Below are 8603 nucleotides of genomic sequence, written 5' to 3' on the forward strand. Positions count from 1 at the left end.
AGCTTTTTGTGGTGTTATTTCCCGAAGTGAACATTTTCCAGACCTTTCTTTCCCCAAGAAATCGTGGTTTGGGGGTTTCCCCCACACACACAGCGAAAGGGCCGTACGGGGGACCTGCACCCCCGGTCACCTCAGCCCCGCCGCCCCTTGCCTCACCACCTCATTTCCTCGCTGCCTGCGCAGCACCTTCACCCTCTCCCTGTGGAAAAATGAGATCGGTCCCAAAACCACAGCATTTTAGCTGCTTTTATTGTGCCTTATACTCCCAGGAGCTTGGGTGCGTGAGGGTTTTCAGGCCTCTCCGCAGCTCTTAGGAAACTTGTTTTTCTAACAAGACTCGCCCAACGCTACCACAATAAGCGTTAAAAAAAGTCTGATTTAGCGGTGGACTCGTGTAAACGGCTGCTTGACTTGCAAGAGAGGAGAAACGACCTTGTAGAACTGCCTGACCATGGGCGTAGAAGTCACAAGTTGAACCACCAAAAAAAAGAGCTGAAAAAAGACTGGAGCAGAGCTAGAAAGCCTGGGCACCAGCTGCGGGAGAAAGCTGATGAAGCAAGAAAAGAGATTAAGTCATTACAGATTGTGCTAGCTAGGAATTTTTAAATTTTTTTTTAAATATCTGGCTTATTGCTATGGTATCTAAAAATTGCTCCCTAACCTAACAAAATATTTCCTTCTCCAGTTTTTCAGCCATTGGCATAACCAAGGACAGAAGATTTATTTTGGATTAGCTCTTAAGTCTAGTCCTCCACAATTGCAAGCAAACATTCATTGGTTTGGACTTTCAGATGAAGCCAGAAGATGCAAATAAGACCACGACTGTACAGCCAGGCGTGCACAAGGGTGTCACAGGCCCCGTCACATCGGGCTTCGGCCAGGAAAAAACCAGGCTTTGCAAGCAGCCTTGAAGAGCAGGTGCAACAAAGATTTTTTGCATGATGCAAAGATATTCATTTCTTAAAAAAAATGCAGGAGTGGTCTCAGTGGATCAGAAATAAAACCTTAATTTGCTGCTGAAAGTATGTCGTTACGGCAGCTTTGACAATGACAGTGTAATGCAACGTGGCAGTAAATATGTTTGGATTTGGGAGCTGGCAGAGGTGTGGACCGTGCTGCTGCCGGCTCCTGCTCCTGCCGCGTGATGCAGGCTCTGAAACACTGCCCGCTGTTCTGCGAGGGGAGGCGGTGGATCGACGGTCTGGGGTTCGGTCGTGAGAGGTACCCATGGCGGTGTGCATGTAGCTCACAGCACTGGGCAGTGCTGGAAGGGTAGATGGGCAGAGAGGCAGCATCTCGTCAAACATTATACGAGAATAATTCCTATGATCTCTGAGATCTGTGGTTATGGACTTAGTGATTCTCAGAGACATTTAGATGCTTAAACATACAGTTTAGGCATGGAAGGGGGGTTTTAAGTGCATCTGGGCACTTTTTCACTGAAGTGAAGAAACTAACTCCCAACTCCTAACTGGGAGTTAGGCACCAGAACGCTTCTGAAAGCCTCATGATGTTTATCCTCAATATCTTTATTTAAGCAAGCCTGAGAACACCATCCCCTTGGCGTATGCACCGGCTGCTAAGAGAAAATTATTTGGGTCTGGTTTTAGATTTGTGCGCATCTGTTATTTTCTAAGTTGTTTTTTTAGAATTGCCTTCTCACTTGTATTATTATTTTAACTGTGAGCTTGTGTCGAGCCATTTCGATAAACTTTACTTTTCTGTAGGAGAACTGGGACCCTGGATGCCCTTCAGTTTTTATCGGTGAATAGGAGCAAGCCACTGCTGAATCAGAGACCTCAGAGATCTCAGCTCTGAGCATAATTAGGTCCATACAAGAAAAATGTTTTCAGGTTCAATCACCAATTTTGCCTTCTAGGAAAGAGTCTGAATCATGGACTCTGCTGCTTCCCATGTTCCAGCTGTCCTACTTTGATGGGTGGGCTAAGGTAAGTCATCACTTTAAAAGGATGGTCCATTTAAGTAAATGGCTCTCTTATTACCAGTCTTTGTAATTATTTCTGTGGCACAGCCCTAATGGTTTTATTAAGCTCTGTTATGCTTTAAAGTTTATTCTGATTGATTAATAAATTACAGAATAGTGACATTGCTGTTGTACTAGAGAAGAAATGCTTAGACAGTCCCGCTGTAGTTCATAGGAGAAGCATTTTCTCAACAGAGTGCTTTTGTAACTAGGTGTTTGTTGCTAAAAATACAAACTGTTTTCCACAGTAATTTAAAAAAGTGAACTTTCTCCTGTGGTTAGACATAAATTATATACCTAGAACAGTGCATATAATGACATTAATCATCTGTATAGGTGGGACCTGCCCAATTTGCATGGAGGACAAAGGCAAAACCACATGGATATTTATCATCTTCAGGTCCAGTCTCACTCTCCTACCTGGAAGATGACTTCTTCTGTTAACTGGCCATGAAAGATGCTTAGTGCCAGCACAAAGAAATCAAAATACATTCTAGAAACAGTTAAGAACAAAGTAATGGAGATAGGAGTCCACTGTAGAAATCCACACACCCCCGCTATGCTAATAGAGGACCAGTTACCGGAATAATTATGCAGTATGCATATTTATGTTCATGCACTTGCCATGAACAGCATGTGAAACCATGGCCTGCCCGTCTTCTTTCAAACTGAGACAGGAGCCACAACATTCTTAATCTCAGTGGGAAGATAGCCTCAGGTTTTGAAAGCTAATAGGAAAAGTGAACAATCAAATTTGTTATGTATTACATTGTTGAGATGTAAAATACAAAGGCAGGACGAGGCATGCCAGTGGATGAGTGATGCTACATTTTAAAGAAAGCTTAGAGCATCTTCCAATTACCAGTTAACTCTGTCAATAAATAAGATAGAGTCTCAGTGGATTGAAGTCCCAGAAATAAATAGGAAAAATGCAGCACTAGGGCTGCATCACCAGTCTAGCTAACAAGGAGGGAAGACCAGAGAGTCTGCAGGGCAGGAAACACAATCATAAGTGTCTTAAATAATTCAAATGTAGGTTGGGTAAATGTCACGGGAGGGTGTGTATGCTGTATCTAACTGTTTAGAAACTGTCTGTGACCGCGAGTTGGGAAACCAGAAGAGGAAAATAAATCCCTGGTTTGGTCCTAAACAGTGTCATATTATTGACAAAGAGCCACACTGTAGCAGTAACTGTAGTGTCCTTGGATTCAACGCCCTTGTAGCACCAAGAAAAAGAAAATCGGTAGTATTCTGCTTTCTTTTCGAAAAAGAGACCCTTGTAGCACCAAGAAAAAGAAAATCAGTAGTATTCTGCTTTCTTTTCGAAAAAGAGGAGCAATGTAAAACAAGACACACCTTTCATTAAAAGGGGCCTAAAAGGAACATTGAAAAGAGTTAAGTCTTCATGGGTGGCATGTTTAAAGCTGCTGTTCTGGAGGCAGAACCAATGCACCAGAAAAAGATAATTTCTAAAAGGGAGACTGAGTAAAAAGCATGGTAAGGGATATTACTAGATGAAGAAGGCTTCCTTCAACAAGCAGAAATTGTATCCAAATTAGGAAAAGAAGGGACTATAACCTCTGATGGATTAAATACAAAATCATGATAAACAGCCAGAAGGAGGTTTCAGGGTAAACTTGCAAAAGATACAGAAAACAAGCAAGTCTTTCCTGGAACAAATCAGGGAGCCTCCCAGAGTTTGACTGCTCTGTAAGGCAAATAGATTGTTTAAGATGCAGAAGAAACATCTGGAGAAGATAGAGCCATAAAAGAAAAGCTCAATGGATTTTTGCATTTGTGAATGGGATGGATGAGCTTGGGTAAACTCCAATACTGGGAAGTTTCTTTAAGGGGAGTAATTGGGAAAATGTGTCTCAGATTCAAGTGTAAGTATAAAAGATGAAGGAACACGTTAACAAAATGAGCAGTAGCCAACTGCTGAGACCAGATGGTGTTCAGCCACGAGTTTTCAAGCAGCTCAGAGATTAAGTAGTTCAGGTACTAACTGCTGTCTCTAACTTCTCACATAAAACTACCTCGGCATCAGGGGGGTCTGGAAAGTCGCTCATGTGACACCAGATTTTTAAAAGGATTTCAGAGACAGTTTTGGAAGCTGTAGACCCAGAAGCCTGACGTCCTTACTAGGCAAATAAGTAGAAATTATGCTAAAGAACAGAAAAGACTTAGTGGGCATATGGAGAAGATGACACATTAGGGGAAGTCATTATGGCTTTCGTAAAGCAAATTAGTGTCTCACAAATCTATCAGCTTTCCTTGAAGAAGTCAACAAGCTCATGGACCAGGGAAGATTCAATTAACCGTCTCTGATGATTTCCAAAAGCACTCAGTAAGATTCCTCCCCAAAGGAAGTAAAAGGCTGCTAATGGATATGAAACATGGACAAATAACTGATAGAAATGGAGGTGAATAGTGATTTACAAAATGTGCTAATGATACTAAGCTATTCAGGGTAGGGCTAACTGAGAAAAACTGTGAATGACTTTATGTTACTAATAGACTCAGTGACAAAATGGCTGGTGAAATTAAAATCAGATAAATATGAAAGGATAACATACGAGAAAGAAAAATCCTAATTTTACATATATACTGAGAAACTTTGAGTTGACTTTTACCACTGAGGAAAAAGGCCTTGGGGTTGTGAGAGGTGGTTCTGTGAAAACATCAGCTCAGGGCTCAGCAGTGATCAAAATGGAAATTGAGAACTGTTAGGATTATTGTTAAAATTTATTAGGAGAGAAATAGAGACCAAAAGAGAAAGAATAATTATGCCATTATATAAATCCCTGTTGCACCTGCATCTTGAATTCCCTGTGCAGTTCTAGTATTCCCATCTCAGAAATAATATGGTAGAACTGGAAAAGATTAAAAAAATTTAATAGAATTATCAGAAATAGTAGGAGGGCTTCCAGATGGGGCATGACTAGCTCAATTGGGTCTCTTCAGTCTGCAATGGACGGGAGATAATATCACAGTCTATATAAAATCTTCAGTGGTCTAAATAAGGAACAGGAATCAAGATTGTTCACTAACTTATCAGACATGAGAACTAAGGTACTTGAAATGAAAGTAGAACTTGGAAGGCTCAGAACAAACAAAAGGAGATAATGTTTCATACAGTCTATAGTTAAGCTAGAAGAAGTCTTTGCTTCAGGATATTGTGGATACCAAAATTTTGCACGGGCTTAAAAAGCAACTGAAGAATCATCAAAAACTCTTGATCTAGCTCAGCAAGTTCCTGTCTTGCAAGTTGCTGGAGCTGGGAAGGTATTTTGGGGAAATACAGAACATGTTTGCCCTGTTCTTTCTCTCTTCCTGCTCACATGCTATCAACCGCTGTCAGAAACTGCTGGGCTAGATGGAGCTGTCATCCCACCCAGTATTGTTTTGTATGTACTTATGATTATTTTAATGTAGTGAGCCTGATAATATTACCTCCCAACCCCAGATCATCCAACTGTTATAATCCCCCCAAACTATTTCAGATCATTAAGTAATTGTGTAGGGTTTCTGCACCTCCTTTTTGTCTTTGCCTTAATTCCTTCACCGTTTTGCATACCTTAGTATTATGTTTAAGCCCACATGCATTTTTGGCACTGCCCACTATTTTGAAAAAGAATCTCATTAAAAGTCTTTAATGTGTTCTTCCCAGAAGAATTAAAAACAAATTAATGCTTGTAGGTGGACAGCCTTTCTCACTTCCAGGGGAGTGCAGGTTGTCAGTGCAATCCTAAATACGACCTAGATGGAAGGAGTAATGTTATACGTAGTGTGCTGCTCTAGAGGAAAATAATACATTGTATTGCGGAGAAGTCAGTGGTCAAAATGGGTGGATGCAAAGCAGTTTGTTATTCTTCAAACATCTAAGTTGGCTTTGTGAATTAAGGGGAAACAGGATGGAAATATTCATACTTCCCATTTTAACTGGTGCAGACAGGCTTAGGACTATTGGAGTAAAGAAGTACCAATAGAAATATGTAGTTTATAATGATGATAGACCAGATAAGATTTGTGTCCTTTTGAGTTTCTTTTTCCTAGAAGAAAATATTTTCATGCAGTTCATATCGTTTTAAGTCTATTAATAATTGTACAAAGCCTTAACAGCAGAGATTGTAATGTATATATTAATTATGCATTTGCAGAGAAAAATATATTAATGCTTTCCTAAATGCTCAATTAAGCAATTACCTAATGCCACAAAGCATTAGTAATAGAGAGCAAGTATAACCTTAAATCATTTTACGAGATTGGAGATGTCTATGAGTTTTTCTAAGAAGTCTAAGAGAGAAGAGGATGTGGAGTGAAGCGGTCTGAGGGGAGAAAAGCATCCAGCCCGCCGTGACAAACAGCCTTGGGAGGTGGTCACAAGCTTTCTCCATGGCTCAGCTGGCCAGGAGGCGTGCCTTGGCCACAAGACTGTGGCCTGCTACTCCCGGGAATATTAAATACGATCACATCAGCCTGAGCCAAAAGGAAGACTTTTCTGGCTTCTTTCTTCCCTTTCTTTCTCCCTTGCCCCAGCCCTTCCTGGAAATGTCCATGTTAAAATGGAAACTGAATCAATCTAAAACACCAAGCAAAAGGAGCAAGTCTGTAGATTTATTTAGCAAGCTTCCTTTTGAACTTAGGTAAATTTTGCCTTTTTTATTCTAGAACATTACTAATTCCTATGCAGCATCTTTAGCAGTTATCTTTAAAACCCAATAAAAATCACTGATACAATTTGTCATTTTTTCCTGAATTTTGTTTAGGCAGTTTAGTAGATTTCTTCAGAGTAAAGTATAAGCACTTATCACCTGCTGGTTTAAATTCTAACACTGTGGTTTTGATAAGCCTGTTTACTTAGCATATCTGCTGTAATCTGAAGCAGGGACCTAAAAAAAGAGTTGTTTAATGAGAAGTATGTACACAGCACAGACCACACTCTTTTTGTGCCATTCTTTATCAGTTAAGCAAACTTTCAAGTCCCCTTGTCTACCATTTTTTAGATAAGCTACTCTGCAGATAAACTTAAATGACATACATTAGGATCATATGGCAATTGAGGTTAGAAGGGACCTCAGGAGGTCTCTTCTCCAATCTCCTCCTCAAAGCAGGGTCAGCTCTGAGGTCAGACCAGGTTGCTCAAGATGTTACCCAGTCAGGGCTTGAAAATCTCCAAGGATGGGGTTTGCACAACCTCTCTGGGCAACCTGCTCCACTGTTTGGGTGTTGTCACAGTAAAAAAGTTTTTCCTTGCATCTAGTCAGAACCTCTCGTGTTTCAACTGATGCCTGTTGTCTCTTCATCCTCCCACCGTGGACCCCATGGAGCCTGGCTCCATCTTCTTGATGACCTCCTCACAGATACTGGGGGGCTGCTATCAGATATCCTATGAATCTCTTCTCCACGCTGGACAAGTTTCCAGTTTCCTCAGTCTCTCCTCATGGGGCATGTGCTTTAGCCCTCAAACCATGTTGGTGGCCCCCTCCAGATGTCTAATTTAAAGTGCTAGGTAGAGGGATATAATCGATCTACTGCATATGATCCTGTTAATATCACCCAGGATGCTTTTTGGCCTTCTTTGCTTCCAGGGCACGCTGCTGGCTTATGTGTAGCTTGCTGTCTACCAAGACCCCAGATCCTTCTCAGCAGAGCTGCTCCCCACCCAGTCATTCCCCAACCTGTGTCGTTGCCAGAGGTTCTTCCTTCCCCAGTCCAGGGCTTTCCATGTGTCCTTGTTGAATTTCATAAGGTTTCTGTTGTCCCATTCCTCCAGCCTGTGTAGGTCCTTCTGAGTGGCAGCCCTCAAGTATGTGGACTGGTCTTCCCAACCTGGTGTCACCCGCAGGCTTGATGAGAGTGCACTCTGTCACCTCTTCCAGGTCATGGATAAAGATGTTAAACAGGACAGGTCGCAGGATAGACCCCTGCAGTACTCCACCTTTTAGCAGCCTCCAAGAGGAGTACACCCCATTAACTACTCTCTGAGCTTGACCATCCAGCCAGGTGTTTACCCATCTCGTTGCCCACCCCTCCAGACCATAACATCCTATCTTGGATACAAGAGTATTGTTGGAGACGCTGTTGAAAGCTTGATAAAGTCAAAGTAAGTGGCATCCGCTGCTCTCCCCTCATCCACAAATCCAGTCATTTTGTCATAGAAGGCAATCAAGTTGATCAGGCATGATTTACCCTTGGTAAATCCAGACCTTTTCCCAGTCACCTTCTCCTTCAGGTGCCCAGAAATGTGCTCCAGGAGGACATGCTCCGCAATTTTCCCAGGGTCCAAAGTGAGACTGTTCCACCTGTTTTCCCCAGGTTGAACTTCTGGCCTTTTTTGAAAATGTGTTTGGCATTTCCCCTTTTCCAGTTGTTGGGGTCTTCCACCAATCTCCATGACCTTTCAAAGATGACAGAGAGTGGCCTTGCAAGGACATCAGACAGTTCTCAGCACCATGGATGCTGCCTGTCAGGTCCCATGGACTTGTATGGGTCAAGTTCTCTCAAGCAATCCCTTGACTTGACCTTCATCCATTGCTGTGTAAGTTACCCCATGCGTACATTTAAATGAGATACATTAGTATTTTACAGCTAACTCATGGCAAGCCTATGTTCATGC

The sequence above is a fragment of the Aptenodytes forsteri genome, unplaced genomic scaffold, assembly GCF_000699145.1.
Source record: "Aptenodytes forsteri isolate BGI_AS27 unplaced genomic scaffold, ASM69914v1 Scaffold141, whole genome shotgun sequence".
Taxonomy (NCBI): domain Eukaryota; kingdom Metazoa; phylum Chordata; class Aves; order Sphenisciformes; family Spheniscidae; genus Aptenodytes; species Aptenodytes forsteri.